The sequence below is a fragment of the Vulpes vulpes genome, chromosome 4 (genome assembly GCF_048418805.1).
Source record: "Vulpes vulpes isolate BD-2025 chromosome 4, VulVul3, whole genome shotgun sequence".
Classification (NCBI taxonomy): Eukaryota; Metazoa; Chordata; class Mammalia; order Carnivora; family Canidae; genus Vulpes; species Vulpes vulpes.
Genome location: NC_132783.1, coordinates 83,217,399 through 83,234,560, shown reverse-complemented (window position 1 = coordinate 83,234,560; position 17,162 = coordinate 83,217,399). Strand labels below are relative to the sequence as shown.

General features: G+C 38.5%; 1 non-coding gene across 1 annotated transcript; it reads left to right on the top strand.

Annotated features, from left to right (window-relative positions):
- Nucleotides 1–825: 825 nt before the first annotated feature.
- Nucleotides 826–932, top strand: LOC112928966 (U6 spliceosomal RNA). The gene has a single exon (XR_003236826.1). It is a non-coding gene; the product is annotated as a U6 spliceosomal RNA (small nuclear RNA).
- The last annotated feature ends 16,230 nt before the right edge of the window (nt 933–17,162 follow it).

The following is a 17,162-nucleotide window of genomic DNA, read 5'->3' as shown; positions in this document are numbered from 1 at the left end:
TATTTCAATAAAAATGTTTTTTAGGGTTAGAAAAAGAAGAATGAATTAAATCAAAAGCAGAAGGTAACATCACAACAAAGAGCAGAAATAAATGAAATAGAAAATAGACCAACTATAGAGAAATTCGATGAAACCAAAAGCCAGTTTCTTGAATAGATTGATAAAACTGATAAGCCTCTAGCAAGAATGATAAAAAACAGAGAGAAAAAAACAAATTACCAATATTGGGAATTTTAAAGGGGACATTACTACAGTTTCTACAGATATTAAGAGGATAATAATGGAATATAATGAACGTCTATATCAATAATTAGATAACTTATATGAATTGGACACATACCAAGAATAAATGGCCTGAATAGCTCCATATGAAGTAAAGGAATTGAACTAATAATGAAAAACATTACCATAAAGCAAAATTGAGGCCTAGATATTTTCAGTAAGCAAATTCTATCAAATATGTACAGAAGAATACCAATCCTATACAAATCCTTTTAGAAAACAGAGGAAAAACTTCCTTACTCATTTAAGAAATATTCTGATTCCAAAAACAACAAAACTACCAATAAGGCTCTCATGATCACAGAAGCAAAATCCCTTGCAAAATATTAGCAAATCCAATTCAACAATAAAAAGAGGTTAATATTCTCTGAACCAAGTCATATTTATCTCAGGAATACGAAGTTGTTTTAATCAAAATTCAATCTGTGAAATTTACCACATTGCCAGAAGAAGAAATAAAAAATGATCACATGATTCAGTAGATGCAGATAAAACTTTTGACAAATTTCAATAGCATTCATGCTTAAAAAAAAAAATAAAACAGTGCTTGCATCAGCAACACATATACTAAAATTGGAACAATACAGAGAAGATTAGCATGGTCCCTGTGCAAGGATGACAGGCAAATTCAGGAAGTGTCACATATTTTAAAAAGTAATTTCTAGTTTAAAGAAAAAAAAGTAAAGCAAACTAGCTATAGAGAGAAACTTCAACTTGATAAAGGGCACTTATAAAAACCTTGCTCTATCATCATGTATAAATGGTAAAAGACTAAATGTTTTCTCACTATGTTTGGAATGAGGTAATAATGCTTGCTTTCCCCCTTCCTTTTTAACACTGTGCTATGGTCTGAATGTTTGTGTCCCTCCTCCACCAATTGATATCTTGAAATTATCACCATATTATGATATTAGTAGGTGGAGCCTTTGGGAAGTGATTAGGTCATAAGTGTGGAGCTCTTATGAAATGGATTAGTGATCTTATAGAAGATTCCACAAGGTTCCCTAGGCCCTTTCACCATATGAGGATACAAGAACTCTGTAAACCAGATGAGGGCTCACCTGACTATGTTGGCAGGTTGATCTCAGACTTCCAGCCTCCAGAACTGTGAGAAATAAAATTGATACTTTAAACTACCTTGTCTGGGATCCTTTGGGTGGCGCAGCGGTTTGGCGCCTGCCTTTGGCCCAGGGCGCAATCCTGGAGACCCGGAACCGAATCCCACGTCGGGCTCCCGGTGCATGGAGCCTCCTTCTCCCTCTGCCTGTGTCTCTGCCTTTCTCTCTGTGTCTCTCATGAATAAATAAATAAAATATTTTTTTAAAAACTAGTAGAGATTAATAAGAATACAAAGTCCATATACAAAAATCAATTTAAAATTAAATTTTAAGTACCAATGTATATGTAAGATTAAAAAAAACATCACTGAACATGGCCTAGGTGGCTCAGTCAGTTAAGTATCTGCTTTCAGCTCAGGTCATGATCTCAGGGTCTTGGGATCCAGTCCTGTGTCAGGACTCCCCCTCCCAAAGAATGTAGATGAAAAAAATTGGGAAAAAATGAACAAAGTTGGAAGTTTTACATAACCTCATTTAAAGACTTTTTATGAAGTCACAGTAGTTGCGATAGTGTGTATTGTTATAAGAATAGACATACAGATCAGTGGAACTAAATACAAAGTCCAGAAATAGATAAATTCATAGTCAATTGATTTTTTAAAAATTTTTTTTTAATTATTTATTTTTGATAGTCATACAGAGAGAGAGAGAGAGGCAGAGACACAGGCAGAGGGAGAAGCAGGCTCCATGCACCGGGAGCCCGATGTGGGATTCGATCCCAGGTCTCCAGGATCGCGCCCTGGGCCAAAGGCAGGCGCCAAACCGCTGCGCCACCCAGGGATCCCTAGTCAATTGATTCTTGACAAAGGGGTCAAAGTAATGCAATAGGAACTGTGTAGCTTTTTAACAATAATTGGATATCTACCTATCTTCCTATCTACCACATGTGTACCAATCAAATTTCACCTTTATCTCACACCATACACACAGAAAAACTTGAAGCGGATAATATACTTCAATGTGAATAGTAATAGTATAAAAATTTAGAAAAAATACAGGAGAAAAACTTTGTGACCTTTGTGTTGGCAAAATTTCTTAGGACATAAAAAGCATTAACCAGAAAAGAAAAAAATTATAATTTGATCCTACCAAGATTTTAAATTTCTGTTCTTTGAAATCCCAGTACTGTAGGTTTTAAAAATTAGCAAACAACTTGGCATTGCAAACTATAAATCAAAAATAGCCTAACCAAGTGTTGTCTATTCTAAGAATGTAAGGATCAGTATTTTTAAAAAAATCTATTGGGCAGCCCCGGTGGCACAGTGGTTTAGTGCCACCTGCAGCCTAGGGTGTGATCCTGGAGACCCAGGATTGAGTCCCACATCGGGCTCCCTGCATGGAGCCTGCTTCTCCCTCTGCCTGTGTCTCTGCCTCTCTCTCTCTCTGTGTCGCTCATGAATAAATAAAGAAAATCTTTAAAAAAAAAGTCTTCTTAAAAAAATAAAAAAAATCTATTAATAAAATCCAGTCTTAAAAATATATAATATTAATTGCTAGGGAAAGGTGTATGACATACAGTCCTGATTTCAAACAAACAAAATTTTGAAAACTAGAAGTAAGGGGGAGCTTCCTTAGTCTCATTAGGAGTATCTACTACAAGCTTCCAGTAAATATCACACTTGATTGTAAAACTAGTCTTAAAGTATTCCAGTTAATGTAGATGCAGCTTTGAGGCAACAGGTTTGAATAATGGAAACTTTTTTTTTTTTTTACGATTTTATTTATTCATTCATGAGAGACACAGAGAAAGAGGCAGAGACACAGGCAGAGGGAGAAGCAGGCTCCCTGCAGGACTCAATCCTGGGACTCCAGGATCACGCCCTGAGCCAAAGGCAGCCTCAATCACTGAGACACCCAGGCGTCCAGAGCAAAGGAGACTTAAGGAAGCCAAAAGGGTCCATAGTGACTGCTCTGCTGACGCAAACAGGCTTAACTAAGTGACCCACCTTGAAATAGCCGTAGACCCTAACTGACTAATCAGGATGCCGCCCCACAATAGGGTCAAAACGCTTACTAGCACTTCTTCCATTGAAAATGTTTCCTAACGGGCAGCCGGGTGGCTCAGTGGTTTAGTGCGGCCTTCAGCCCAGGGTGTGATCCTGGAGACCCGGGATCGAGTCCCACGTCGGGCTCCCTGCATGGAGCCTGCTTCTCCCTCTGCCTGTGTCTCTGCCCCTCTCTCTCTCTCTCTCTCTGTCTCTCATGATTAAATAGAAAAATCTTTAAAAAAAGAAAGAAAGAAAGAAAGAAAGAAAGAAAGAAAGAAAGAAAGAAAGAAAGAAAGAAAGAAAAGAAAAAGAAAAAGAAAATGTTTCCTAAGGGTTTGCCGAGGAGAATTGCAGAGGAGGGAGACCTGAAGTTCACCTTGTCTCATGGACACAGAGGAGGGAGACCTGAAGTTCACCTTGTCCCATGGACACAACTAGATAATTCTCACATCAGCGTAAACAACCCAGAAAATGACCCGAAGACTGGCACAACCAACTGCACAACTAAACACAGAGCAGAGGCCACATCAAAGAGGGTAGGAAGGGCGGAGACCTAGTGAGGAGCCCAAGAGATTTCAGGACCATCTGTGGGAGAGACGGACCCACCAGCACCGAGAGGGGAGAGAAACGGGACTATCACACCAGGGAGCCAGCGTGAGGAAGAAGAATCCTCCTTAACATTTGGCTTTGAAAACCACAGAGGCAGAGTTTCAAGAGTTCTTACAACCAACAGGACTTAAAAGACTTAAAACCTGGAATAAAAAAAAAAAAAATCAGCAGGCTTGGCTCTGGGAAAGTTGGGAGGGCAGAGGAAACTGAGTCCCTGGCCTTAAAGAGACAGCACAAAAAACAGCCTGCAAAGATTCAACATAGAAGCAGTAATTTGAAAAATGCCTGGGGCACGCAGGAGGGACGGTTATTTACTAATATTAGAGTGTGTCTGGAGGGAGAGACAAGAGATGGTTGGGAAACTCCTCTAGGAACAAAGGTGCTGGCAGGCAACACTTACCTTTCCCCACTCCCCAGGGGAAACAGGCAGCCAGCTGTGGAGCGGTGCAGTGCCACCATACACTACCTAATTGGCTTGTACTGCACCCGGCCTCTCCAACATTGGCAGATCTGCCCCTCTAGCCAGGGGCACCCAGGGAACCCAGCACTGTGGGTTCCCTACTCCAGATGTCCTGAGCGAACCTTGCTAACACTGTGTATCCTGAACTGCATGCTTTGTGGGGCCTCGGTCTCAGGAGCAGCAAAGTCGCTTCTCCCAGGGAACCTGTGCACAAACCTTGCTAAAACTGCAAGTCTTGCCCCCATGTGCTTTGTGGATCTGCCCCCTCTAATACGCTCTTGAACACAGCCCATTCAAACTGGAGCCACAAATGTGGCAGTGTGCAAGCAGTCCTGACAGCACCAACACCACTCCAAAGTGACGCCTGCTCTGGAGAGACGGAAAGATATCCACACACACCAGTCTGACTATGACCAACAGTGGGCTGGGGGCAGACAGCTGATCTGACTGCAGGCCCCGCCCACCACCAGAAGTTTCTCAGGGCACAACACAGGGAAAACACCCTGCAATTTGGTGCTATTGCATCTCTGGCAAATGCGGAATCTGATTCATCTCAAGCCCAAGGAAGCCACAGACTGATCCACTAATACCACAGGGACTAAACATGGCTCATGACAGGCAAAGAGAGACACTGCAGATGGCTGGACTGAAGAAAAAAGCAGCTTGGTCACAAAAGGAAGGTGCACCCAACACACGTAGAAAACACTTCTGAAGTGCCAGGTCCTGGTCCACAGGGGGTACTGCACAGCACAGCACTACAGGATCTCTCCTTTATAAGGCTACACCTTTCAAGAGCAGGAGACATATCTGACTTACATAACACTCAGAAACAGAGACATAAACAAAATGAGGAGACAGAGAAAAACATCCCAAATGAGAGAACAGAACAAAACCACAGCAAGAGACTTAAATGAAACAGATATAAGTAATATACTTGACAGAGAATTTAAAGTAATAATCATAAACATATTCACTGGACTTGAGAAAAGAGTGGAGGGCATCAGTGAGATCCTTAATGAAGAGAAAAAGAATCAGAGATGAAAAACACAATAAATGAAATTAGATGGAATAATTGGTAGAATAGAGGAAGCAGAAGAATGGAGCAGGAACCTGGAGGATAGAGTAATGGAAAATAATCAAGGTGACTGAAAAAAATTATACAAAGTAGACTAGACTAAAGGAAAGCAGTGACTCCATCAAGCATAATAACATATGCATTATACAGATCCCAGAAAGAGAAGGGAGAGAAAAGGGGCCAGGAAACTTATCCAAAGAAATAAAAGTGAAAACTACCCAAATCTGAAACAGAAATTCAGATCCAAGAGGCAGAGATCCCCCCAATAAAATCAATCAAGATGGGTACCTGGTTAAGCGTCCAACTCTTCATTTTGGCTCAGGTCATGATCTCAGAACCATGTGATCAAGGCCCCCATCAAGCTCCATGCTGGGAGTGGAGCCTGCTTAAGATGCTCTCTCTCCTTGTCCCTCTGCACCCCCACCCTCTGACTGATGCATTCTAAATAAATAAACGAATAAACAAACCAAAGGAGATCCAACCAAGACACATAGTAATTAAAATATCAAAAAATAATGATAGAGAATTTTAAAAGCAGGAATAGAAGAGAAAAACAGTTACATAAAAGAGTAACCGCCATTAGAGTGGATTTTTCAGCAGAAAATTTGCAAGGCCAGAAGAGAGTGGCATGACATATTCTAAATGCTGAAAGGAAAATCTGTAGCCAAGAATACTCTATCCAGCAAGGCTGTCATTCAGAATAGAAAGACAGATAAACAGTCTCCAGACAAACAGAAGTTAAAAGAATTCATGATCATTGAACCATCCCTACAAGAAATGTTAAAAGGGACTCTGAATGGAAAGGGAAGATGATAAGTAAGACTAACAAAAGTGGGGAGCATAGAAGCAGCAAAAAATGGCTCAGTTGGTTAAGCAACTGACTCTAGATTTTGGCTCACATCGTGATCTCAGTGTCATAGGACTGGCCCCAGATTGGGTTCCACACTCAGCAGGGAGTCTGCTTTGGGGTTCTCTCTCTCCTTTCTCACCACCACCCTTCCCTCACCCCAGTGTGCACTTTCTCTAAAATAAATAATCTTTTTTAAAAAGCAGTAAAAATAAGTGTATCTGTAAAAATCAGTCAAGCAACTCACAAAAGAATGTAAAGCCAAGATACCATATACCTAAAATATGGGAGAGTAAAAAAAAAAAAAAAAAAAGATAAAAACCACATGATCATTTCAATACATTTGGAAAAAGTATTTCACAAAGTACAACAACATTCATGATAAAATTCCTCAACAGGGGCACCTAGCTAGCTCAGTTGGTGGAACATGTGACCCTTGATCTTGGGGTTGTGAGTTTGAATCCCACATTGGGCTTACGGATTCCTTTAAAAAAAAAAAAAGCCCTGACATAGTAGGTTTAGAGGGAATATACCTCAAATAATAAAAGCTACATATGAAAAACCCATAGCTACCATCTCATCAATGGGGGCAAACTGAGAGCTTTTCCCTTAACATAAGGAACAAAAGAAGAGTGTCACTCATCACTCTTATTCAACATAATACTGAAAGTCCTAGCCACAGCAATTAGACAACAAGAAGAAATAACAAGCACTTAAATTGGTAAGGAAGAAGTACAACTTTCATCTGCAGGTGATGTGATATTATATGTAGAAAACTCTAAAGATTCCACCAAAAAACTACTAGAACTGATTAGTGAATTCAGTAAGATCACAGGATATAAAAATCAATGTACAGAAATCTGTTGCATTTCTATACACCTTAATAGGGCAGCAGACAGAGAAATTAAGAAAACAGACTCATTTAAAATTGCACCAAAATTTTAAAATTGCACTCATTTAAAAATTGCACCAAAAATTTAAAATTGCACCAAAAATGGGATCCCTGGGTGGCGCAGTGGTTTGGCGCCTGCCTTTGGCCCAGGGCGCAATCCTGGAGACCTGGGATCGAATCCCACGTCGGGCTCCCGGTGCATGGAGCCTGCTTCTCCCTCTGCCTGTGTCTCTGCCTCTCTCTCTCTCTGTGTGACTATCATAAAAAAAAATTAAAAATTAAAAAAAATAAAATTGCACCAAAAATAATAGAATACCTAGGAATAGAGGTGCCTGGGTGGTTCAGTGGGTTAAACATCCATGGTTTCAGCTCAGGTCACGAGATCAAGCCTTACATCAGGGTCTGTGCTGAGCTGAGTGTGGAGTCTGATTGGGATTCTCTGTCCTCCTCTCCTTCTGCCCTTCCCCCATCCTTCTCTCTCTCAATAAATAAATTTTTTTTAAAAAGGATACCTAAGAATAAATTTAACCAACGAGGTGAAAGACCTACTCTGAAAACTAGAAAACATTGGTGAAAGAAATCGAAGAATATACAAATGGAAAGTTATTCCATGCTCATGGATTGAAGAATATTGTTAAAATATCCATACTACCAAGAACAATGTACAGATTTAATGCAATCCCTTTCAAAATACCAACAACATGTTTCACAGAACTAGAACAAACAATCCTTATATTTGTATGGAACCACAAAATACCCCCAAATAGCCAAAACAATCTTGAAAAAGAAAAACAAGCCTTGAATAATTGCAATTCCAGACTTCAGGTTATATTACAAAGCTGTAATAATCAAAACAGCATGGTACTGGCACAAAAAGACACATAGATCAAGGAACAGAATAGGAAGCCCAGAAATAAACCCACAATTATATGGTCAATTAACCTACAACAAAGGACAGAATATGCAGTGGGAAAATCTCCAACAAATACTGTTAGGGAAACTGTATAGCAACAGGCTAAAGAATGAAACTGAACCACTTTCTTACACCATACACAAAAATAAACTCAAAATGAATTAAAGACCTAAATGTGAGACCTTGAAACCATAAAATCCTAGAAGATTGCACAGGCAGTAATTTCTCTGACATCAGCTGTAGCAATATTTTCTAGATATTTCTCTTGAGGCAAGGGAAATAAAAGCACAACTAAACTATTGAGGCTACATCAAAATAAAAAACTTCTGCACAGCAAAGGAAACAACCAACAAAACTAAAATACAACCTACAGGATGGGAGAAGATATTTGCTAATGACATACCTGATAAAAGGTTAGTATCCAAAATATATAAAGAATTTGTACAACTCAACATCCCCAGAAAACAAATAATCCAATTAAATATTGGCAGAAGATGTGAACATTTTTCCAAAGATGACATCCGGATGACCAACAGATCAAAAGATGCTCAACATCACTCATTATCAGAGAAATTCAAAACTACAATAGATGTCACCTCACACCTGTCAGAATGGCTAACATCAACAACACAAGAAATAACAGGTGTTGGTGATGATATGGAGAAAGGGGAGCCCTCTTGCACTGTTGATGGGAATGCAATCTGGTACAGAGACTGTGGAAAACAATATGGAGTTTCCTTGAAAAGTTAAAAATAGAACTATCCTACAATCCAGCAATTGCAGCACTGGATATTTACCCAAAGAATACAAAAATGCTAATTCAAAGGAATATATGCCACTCTGTTTATAGCAGCATTATTTATAATAGTCCAGATACAGAAGCAGCCCATGTCCATCAATTGCTGAATGGAAAAGAAGATGTAGTGTGTGTATATGTATACACATGAAAGCAATATTTCATTCTTTTTATGGTTGAATAATATTTCATTACATATGGAATGCTCCAGCCCCTCGTGTGGTTCCTGGGTCCTGCTAGAAACCAGCCTGGTGTTTTAAGCCACGAGAAAGGAGCCCCTACAGCCTCGCTCCTGTTCCTACCACAACCACCAGTGAGCTCCACATGTACACCTAGCTCTCTTAGATTTCAAACGTTGTCCTATTTCTGGCCTCTGAAAAGTGAGAAAAAAATATTCCATTAGTGAGAAAATATTCCATTACATATGGAATATTATTCAGCCACAAAAAAATGTAATCTTACCATCTGCAATGACATGAAGCAAGGGAGTATAATGCTAAATGAAATAAGTCAGTCAGGGAAAGACAAATACCATATGATTTCACTCATATGTGGAATTTAAGAAACAAACAGAAAAATATATAGAGAGAAACCAAAAACAGACTCTTAACTATAGAGAACAAACTACTGGTTACCATGAGGGGGGGCAGGTGGCACAATGAGTGAAATAGGTGATGGGTATAAAGGAGTGCACTCATCATAATGAGCACTGGGTGCTGTATGGAATTTTTGAATTACTATATTGTACAACTGGAACTAATATAACACTATGTTAACTATACTGGAATTAAATAATATAAAACAAGATTTGGCCACACAAAAAATCTAGTAACCAACCTCAAAGGCATGGATATCTGTGATTTACTTAATAAAAAATCAGGAGTGCCTGGATGGTTCAGTCGGTTGGGTGTTCCACTCTTGATTTAGGCTCAAGTCATGGTCTAAGGGTTGTGAGATTGAGCCCCACATTGGGCTTCATGCTCAGAGTGGAGTCTGCTTGAGATTCTCTCTCTCTGGCCTCACCACCACCGCACCTCTGGCTTGCATACATACACATGCACACACTCAAATACTGTCTCTCTCCCTCCCTCTCTCCCATAAATAATCTTTTAAACAATTTTTTAAAAAGAAAAAGAAATCAAAAGAACTGTGTTAAGGTTGCTTGATGGGCTATATGAAAACACAGAAAGACAATTCAATGAAATCAGAAAAAATACAGGAACAAAATAAGAAGCATAAGAAAGACAGAAGTCATGAAAAGAACCAAACAGAGAATCTGGAGCTGATGTATACAATGAGGAGGTTGAAAAATTCAATGGAGAGCACCAACAATAAAATGAATCAAGCAGGAGAAAAACAAACAAAAATTGTGAATTTTTTAAAAAGTGTGAATTAGAAGATAGGATGTTTGAAATTATCCAGTCAGAGGAGAAGAAAAAGAATAGAGAAAGCCAACTTAATCTATAGGATAACATCAAAAGACACACTTTGTGAATTATTAGAGTCCCAGAAAGAGAAGAGAGGGAAGAGTCAGAAAGCTTATTTAAAGAAATAGTGGGAAGGAACTCCCCAAATCTGGATAGAGACAATAATATCTAAGTTCATGAAGCTCATAGGTCACCAAAGAAACTCATCTTAACTCGAAGAGATCTTCACTTTTACACAACACATTAGACCAGATGGACTTAACACACATATATAGAACATTCCATGCAAAGAAACCCAGAATACACATTTTTCTCAAGCGCACATAGTATATTCTCTAGGAAAGACAATATGTTAGCCAAAAACCAAATCTTAATAAATTTAAGATTGAAATTATATCAAGAATCTTTTTTGACCTCAATGGTAGAAAATTAGAAATCAATTACAAGAAGAAAAATCAATTATAAGGAAAAAAATTCACAAATATGTGGAAATTATACATGTCAGAAGAGAAATAATAAATACCTTGAGACAAATGAAACCAAAATATAACACACCAAACCTTAGAGGATGCAGCAAAAGCCATTCAAAAGGAAGTTCACAATGATAAATACCTACATTAAGAAACAAGAAAGGTCTGAAACAACCTAGCTTTATATCTCAATGAACTAGAAAAAGGAGAACAAATGAAGCTCAGTATTAGTAGAAAAAAAAGGAAATAAAGATCAAAGTGGAAGTAAATGAATTAGAGACCAAAAAAAAAAAAAAAAGAGTATAGAAAAAAAATCACTGAAATTGAGAGCTAATTTTTTAAAAAGAAAAACAAAATAGAAAAACTTTTTGCTAGACTCACCAAGGGAAAAAAAAGGATATAACAGACACCACAGAAATACAAAGAATCATAAGGGACTATTATAATTATACACTAACAATTGAGCATCTAGAAGTGGATAAACTTCTAAAATATACAACCTACTAAGACCAAATCAAGATGAAATAGAAAATCTGAGCAAACCAGTTACTAAGAAGGAGATTAAATTAGCAATCAAAATTCTTGCAACAAAAGTCCAAGATCAGATAGCTTCACTGGTGAATTCTACCAAACATTTGAAGGATTAATATCAATCCTTCTCAAACTCTCCCAAAAAATAGAGGAGAGACAGTTCCAATCTCATTTTGAGGCCAGCATTATCCTGATGTCAAATCCAGACAAGAACACTACAAGCAAGAAAAGAATAGGACTGGCCAATATACCCAATGAATATAGATGCAAAAATCCTCAATAAATTATTAGCAAACTAAATTCAACAATACCTTAAAAGGATCATACACCATAATCATGTGGAGTTTATTGTAGAGATGCAAGATTAACACTGACATTAATCAATGTGCTATACCACATTGATAAAATAAAGGGTAAATATATGATCATCTCAATAGATTCAGAAAAAGCATTTGACAAAATTCAATACACACTTATGATAAAATCTCTCAATGAAATAGATATAGAGAGAACATACCCCAGCATAATAAAGGCCATATATGAGAAGCCAACAGCTAACATCATATTCAACAGAGAAAAGTTGAAAGCTTTTATACTATAAGGAACAATACAAGGATGCCCACTGTCACCACATTTTTTTTTGAGACAGAGAAAGCAAGGGGAGGGGGAGAGAGAGATGGAGAGAAATAATTTTTTTTTTGAGAGAGAGAGGGGATTTTTTAAAAAGATTTTATTTATTTACTCATAGAGACGGGGGGGGGGGGGTGCAGAGACACAGGCAGAGGGAGAAACAGGCAGAGAGCCTGATGTGGGACTCAATCCAGGGTCTCCAGGATCACTCCCTGGGCTGCAGGTGGCACTAAATCGCTGCACCACCGGGGCTGCCCAAGAGAGAGGATCTTAAGCAGGCTCCATACCCAGCATGGAGCCTGACATAGGATTCAATCTCATGACCCTGAGATCATGATCTGAACCAAAATCAAGAGTCAGATACTTAACCGACTGAGCCACCCAGGTGCCTCCAAAAATTGTAAATTGAACCATTGCAAGTTAGGGACTATCTGTTCCCTGAAGCCCATAAGATATTGATGAAAGTCACTGAAGGTGACATGGTGGAAAGATATTCCATGTTCATGGATTGGAAGAATCTTAAAATGTCCACTATGCCCCCAAACATTTATTGATTCAAAGCAATTCCCATCAAAATTATAATGGCTTTTTTCAAAGAAATAGAACAAACAATCCTGAATTTGTATGGAACCACAATAGACTCTGAATGGCCAAAGCAATCCTAAGAAAAAAGAACAGAGGTAGAGGGGCACCTGGGTGGCTCAGTGGTTGAGTGTCTGCCTTTGGCTCAGGGCATGATTCTGGGGTCCTGGGATCGATTCCCACATCAGGCTCCCCTGTGGGGAACCTGTTTCTCACTCTGCCTATGTCTCTGCCTTTCTGTGTGTCTCTCATGAATAAATAAATAAAATCTTTTTTTAAAAAAATAAGAACAGAGCTGGAGGCATAACTTCATGATTTCAGACTATACTACAAAGCTATAGCAATTAAAACAGTATGGTGTTGGCATAAAAGCAGACACATAGATCCATGGAAAAGAACAGAGAGCCCAGAAGTAAACCCAGGCATATATGGTCAATTAATAAAAAAGGACCAAAAAATATAGAATGGGAAAAGGACAGTCTCTCCAAAATGGTGCTGGGAACACTGGACAATCACATGCAAAAGAATGAGCCGGTTGGCTCAGTGGTTTAGCGCTGCTTTCAGTCCAGGGTGTGATCCTGGAGACCCTGATTGAGTCCCATGTCCGGCTCCCTGCATGGAGCCTGCTTCTCCTTCTGCCTGTGTCTCTGCCTCTCTCTCACTCTGTGTGTGTCTCTCATGAATAAATGAATAAAATCTAAAAAAAAAAAAAGAATGAAAATGGACTACTATCTTCCACCATACAGAAAAATGAACTCAAAATGGATTAAAGACTTGAACGTAGGGGCACCTGGGTGGCTCAGTCAGTTAAGCATCTGCCATTGGCTCAGGTCATGATCCCAGGGTCCTGGGATCAAGCCCCACATTGGGCTCCCTGCACACAAGGAGCCTGCTTCTCCCTCTCCTGCCTGTTTGTGTTCTCTCTTGCTATCTCTCTCTCTCTCCCCCAAATATATAAGTAAATAAATAAATAAATAAACAAATAAATAAATTCTTTAAAAAAAGAAGACTTGAGCATAAGACCTGAAACCATAGAACTTCTAGAAGAAAATATGAGCAGTAACCTCCTTGACATTGGTCTTGTCATTATTTTTTTGGATTTGACACCAAAAGCAACAAAAATAAAAATAAACAAGTGGGACTACATCAAATTAAAAAGCTTCTGTACCACAAAGGAAACCATCAAGAAATGAAAAAGCAGCCTATGGAATGGGAGAAAATATTTGCACATTATATATCTGATATGGGGTTAATATCCAAACTCATGCAACTCAATAGCAAAAAACCAGACAATCCAATTTTTAAAAATGGGCTGAGTGTTCTGAATAGACATTTTCCCAAAGACAACATACAGGTGACCAACAGACACACAAGAGGGTACTCAACTAATCAGGGAAATGCAAATTAAAACAATATCACTTCACATCTGATGCAATGGCTGTTATCAAAAAGATGAGAAATAACATGTATTGGTGAGGATGTAGAGAAAAGGGAACCCCATATGCACTGTTGGTGGGAATGTAAATTGGTGCAGCCACTATGGAAAACAGTGTGGAGGGGCACCTGGGCAGCTCAGTCAGTTAAACGTCTGACTCTTGATTTTGGCTCAGGTCACGATCTCATGATTATGAGATAGAGTGTGGAACCTGCTTAAAATTCACTCTCTCCCTATCCCTCTGTCTGTCTCTGCCCCTCCCCTTCACCCCCCTGCTCATGCTCTGTCCAAAAGTAAATGAAAAATAAATAAATAAAAAAGAGTATGGAATTTCCTTAAAAAAATTAAAAACAGAACTACCTTATCATCCAGCAATTCAATTTCTGGGTTATATATATATCCAAAGGAAATGTACTCAGAATCCTGAAGATATATCTATACTCTCATGCTCACTGTAGCACTATTCACACTGGGTATGTATGGAAACAACCTAAGTGTCTGTCTACAGTGAATAGATAAAGAAAATGTGACACATGCACACACTCAACCATGAGAAAGAAGGAAATCTTGCTATTTGTGACAACATGGATGGAACTTGAGGGCATTACATTCAGTGAAATAAGTCAGAGAAAGACACCGTATGGTATCATGATTATACGTAAAATCTAAGAAAGCAAAACCCACAGAAACAGAGTTGAAAAGTGGTTGCCAGAGGTTAGGGGTTGGGGAAATTGTGGAGATATTGGTTAAAGGGCACAAATGTCTAGTTATAAGACAAAAAAGTCCTGGCAATGTAATGTACAGTGCAGTGACTATAGTCAACAATATTGTATTATGTACTTGAAAGTTGCTAAGAAAATTGATGTTAAATTGTTCTTACCACAAAGAAGAGATTGTAATTATGCAAGGTGAGGGAGGTGTTAACTAATGCTATTGTGGTAATCATTTCATGATATATAAGTATATCAAATCAACATGATGTACATCTTAAATTCACAGAGTATTTCTGTCAATTATATCTCAATAAAGCTGGGGAAGAAAACTCGGCAAAGAGAGACTTGAATAGACGTTTCTCCAAAGATGATATACAAATAATCAATAAGCACATGAAAAGATGCTCAAGTCACTAATCATTAGAGAACGTAAATCTAGAACAAGAGACACTATCTTGCACCCACTCGTATGGCTCCTGTCAAAAACAAAAAAGAAAAGGAAAATAAGCAGTGTAGGTGGGGATGTGGAGAAATTGGAACCTGTTTGCACGGCTGGGTGAATGTAAATAGCGCAGCTGCCATGGAAAACAGTATGACAGTTCCTTGAAAAGTTTAACATAAAATTACCGCATGATCTAACTAATCGAGTTCTAGGTATGTTCCCCAAAGAATTGAAAGCAGGGACTTGAACAGGTATTTGTATACCAATATTCCGAACAGTATTTTTTATAATAATGAAGTATTGCTAATATAACATGGATGAACCTTGAAAACATTATGGTAAGTGAAATGAGCCAGACATAAAAGGACAAACGTAGGACTCCACTTCTATGGAACAGGCAAATTACAAATTCCACAGAAAGTAGAATAGTGGTTGCCAGATGCTGGGGGAAGAGTGCAATGGGGAATTACTACTGTCTAATATGTATGGAGTTTCAACTGGGAATGATGAAAAAGTTCTGGAGATGAACAGTGATGACAGTTGAACAACACTGCAAATGTACTTAGTGGACTTAATGCCACATTTTAAAACAATTAAAATGGCAGTTATACATATCTTATCACAAAAATAAAAATGGTATGGTATCAAGAAATGGGGAAAAATACTATTATAGTTCCAGTAACAGTTTTATCAGCATAAAGATCCTTCTCAAAATTAAAAATTATCAAATATTTGCAATCTTGCATTTGCCAAGAGCAACTGACAGTGCTTTCAATTATGTGAATCAAAAATGAAGTTAATTGGAGTGTAAATCTTAAGCTATTAAACACATTTGCAGAGAAGTCAGAAAAGTCTTATGATGATCAACAAATACATCACATATTATTAACGCAGCACATACTGTATTATATAAAATTAGGACACCAAAAATATTTTTGCAATTTGCAAGTTTATATTGTTACTCAGTTATCACTATTATCCCAGGATATTTTATGATTAATAAGATCTTTTTAAAGGAAAAGCTTTATACTTTAGTTCCTTTAGTGGCACTTTTTTCCTGCTTTCTGAAAAAGAGTTTCTTGTTTCCATTTTGACTTGGCCCCACAAACCCCTGATCCCCGCTTTACCAGTAACAGCCTGTCCATTTCCAACAGTCCTCTTGCCTTTGTATCTCAGCTTTCTCATGTCTCAAATGGGAATGGTGTCTACCCTGCTTCATAGAATTGATGTAAAATACACGCACATACACACACACACACACACAGCGGTTTGGAAAAAAATAGGTGTTTTAAAATACTGGTGGCATTGTTGTCCATATGAAATATTTTTTTAGGAGCGCCTGCGTGGCCTGGTCAGTTAAGCATCTGCCCTCAGCTCAGGTCATGATCTCTGTCCCAGGATCGAGCCCCACGTTGGGCTTCCTGCTTAGCATGGAGTTGGCTTCTCTCTTTCTCACTCCCTCTGCCCCTCCCCATGCTCATGTTCTAGCTCCTTTTTAAATAAATAAATAAAATCTTTAAAAAAAAGAAGAGAAAAATAGTTTTTAGCCATTGCCCTTTCTGGAGTTTGAGTCTCTAGACAAATACATTTTTTATCTAAAATGAAGAAGTGTAATTCATGATTTCCTATAGAGCTTTCCAGACTTTTGAGAGATAGCCTAAATGACTCCTCCTGTTCATATAGGAATCATTTATATAGACGAGGGATCTCATGGATGGAATTCATTTCCTCATGTGACTAAAAGCAAAGTATGAGAGTGATGCCAAAACACTGGACTCCAGTCAACGGTCTTAAAGCCTACGATTTCAAATATTGTTCCTGACAAGCCCTCTAACTTCTAAGCAGCTCTGAGTAAAAACAAGACGAGGAAAGCAGAGGCCGACACCAACCCCCCCCCCCCCCCCCAGCACCATCCCTGGGCAATCTGTAGACCTCAGACACTGCTGAGGGCA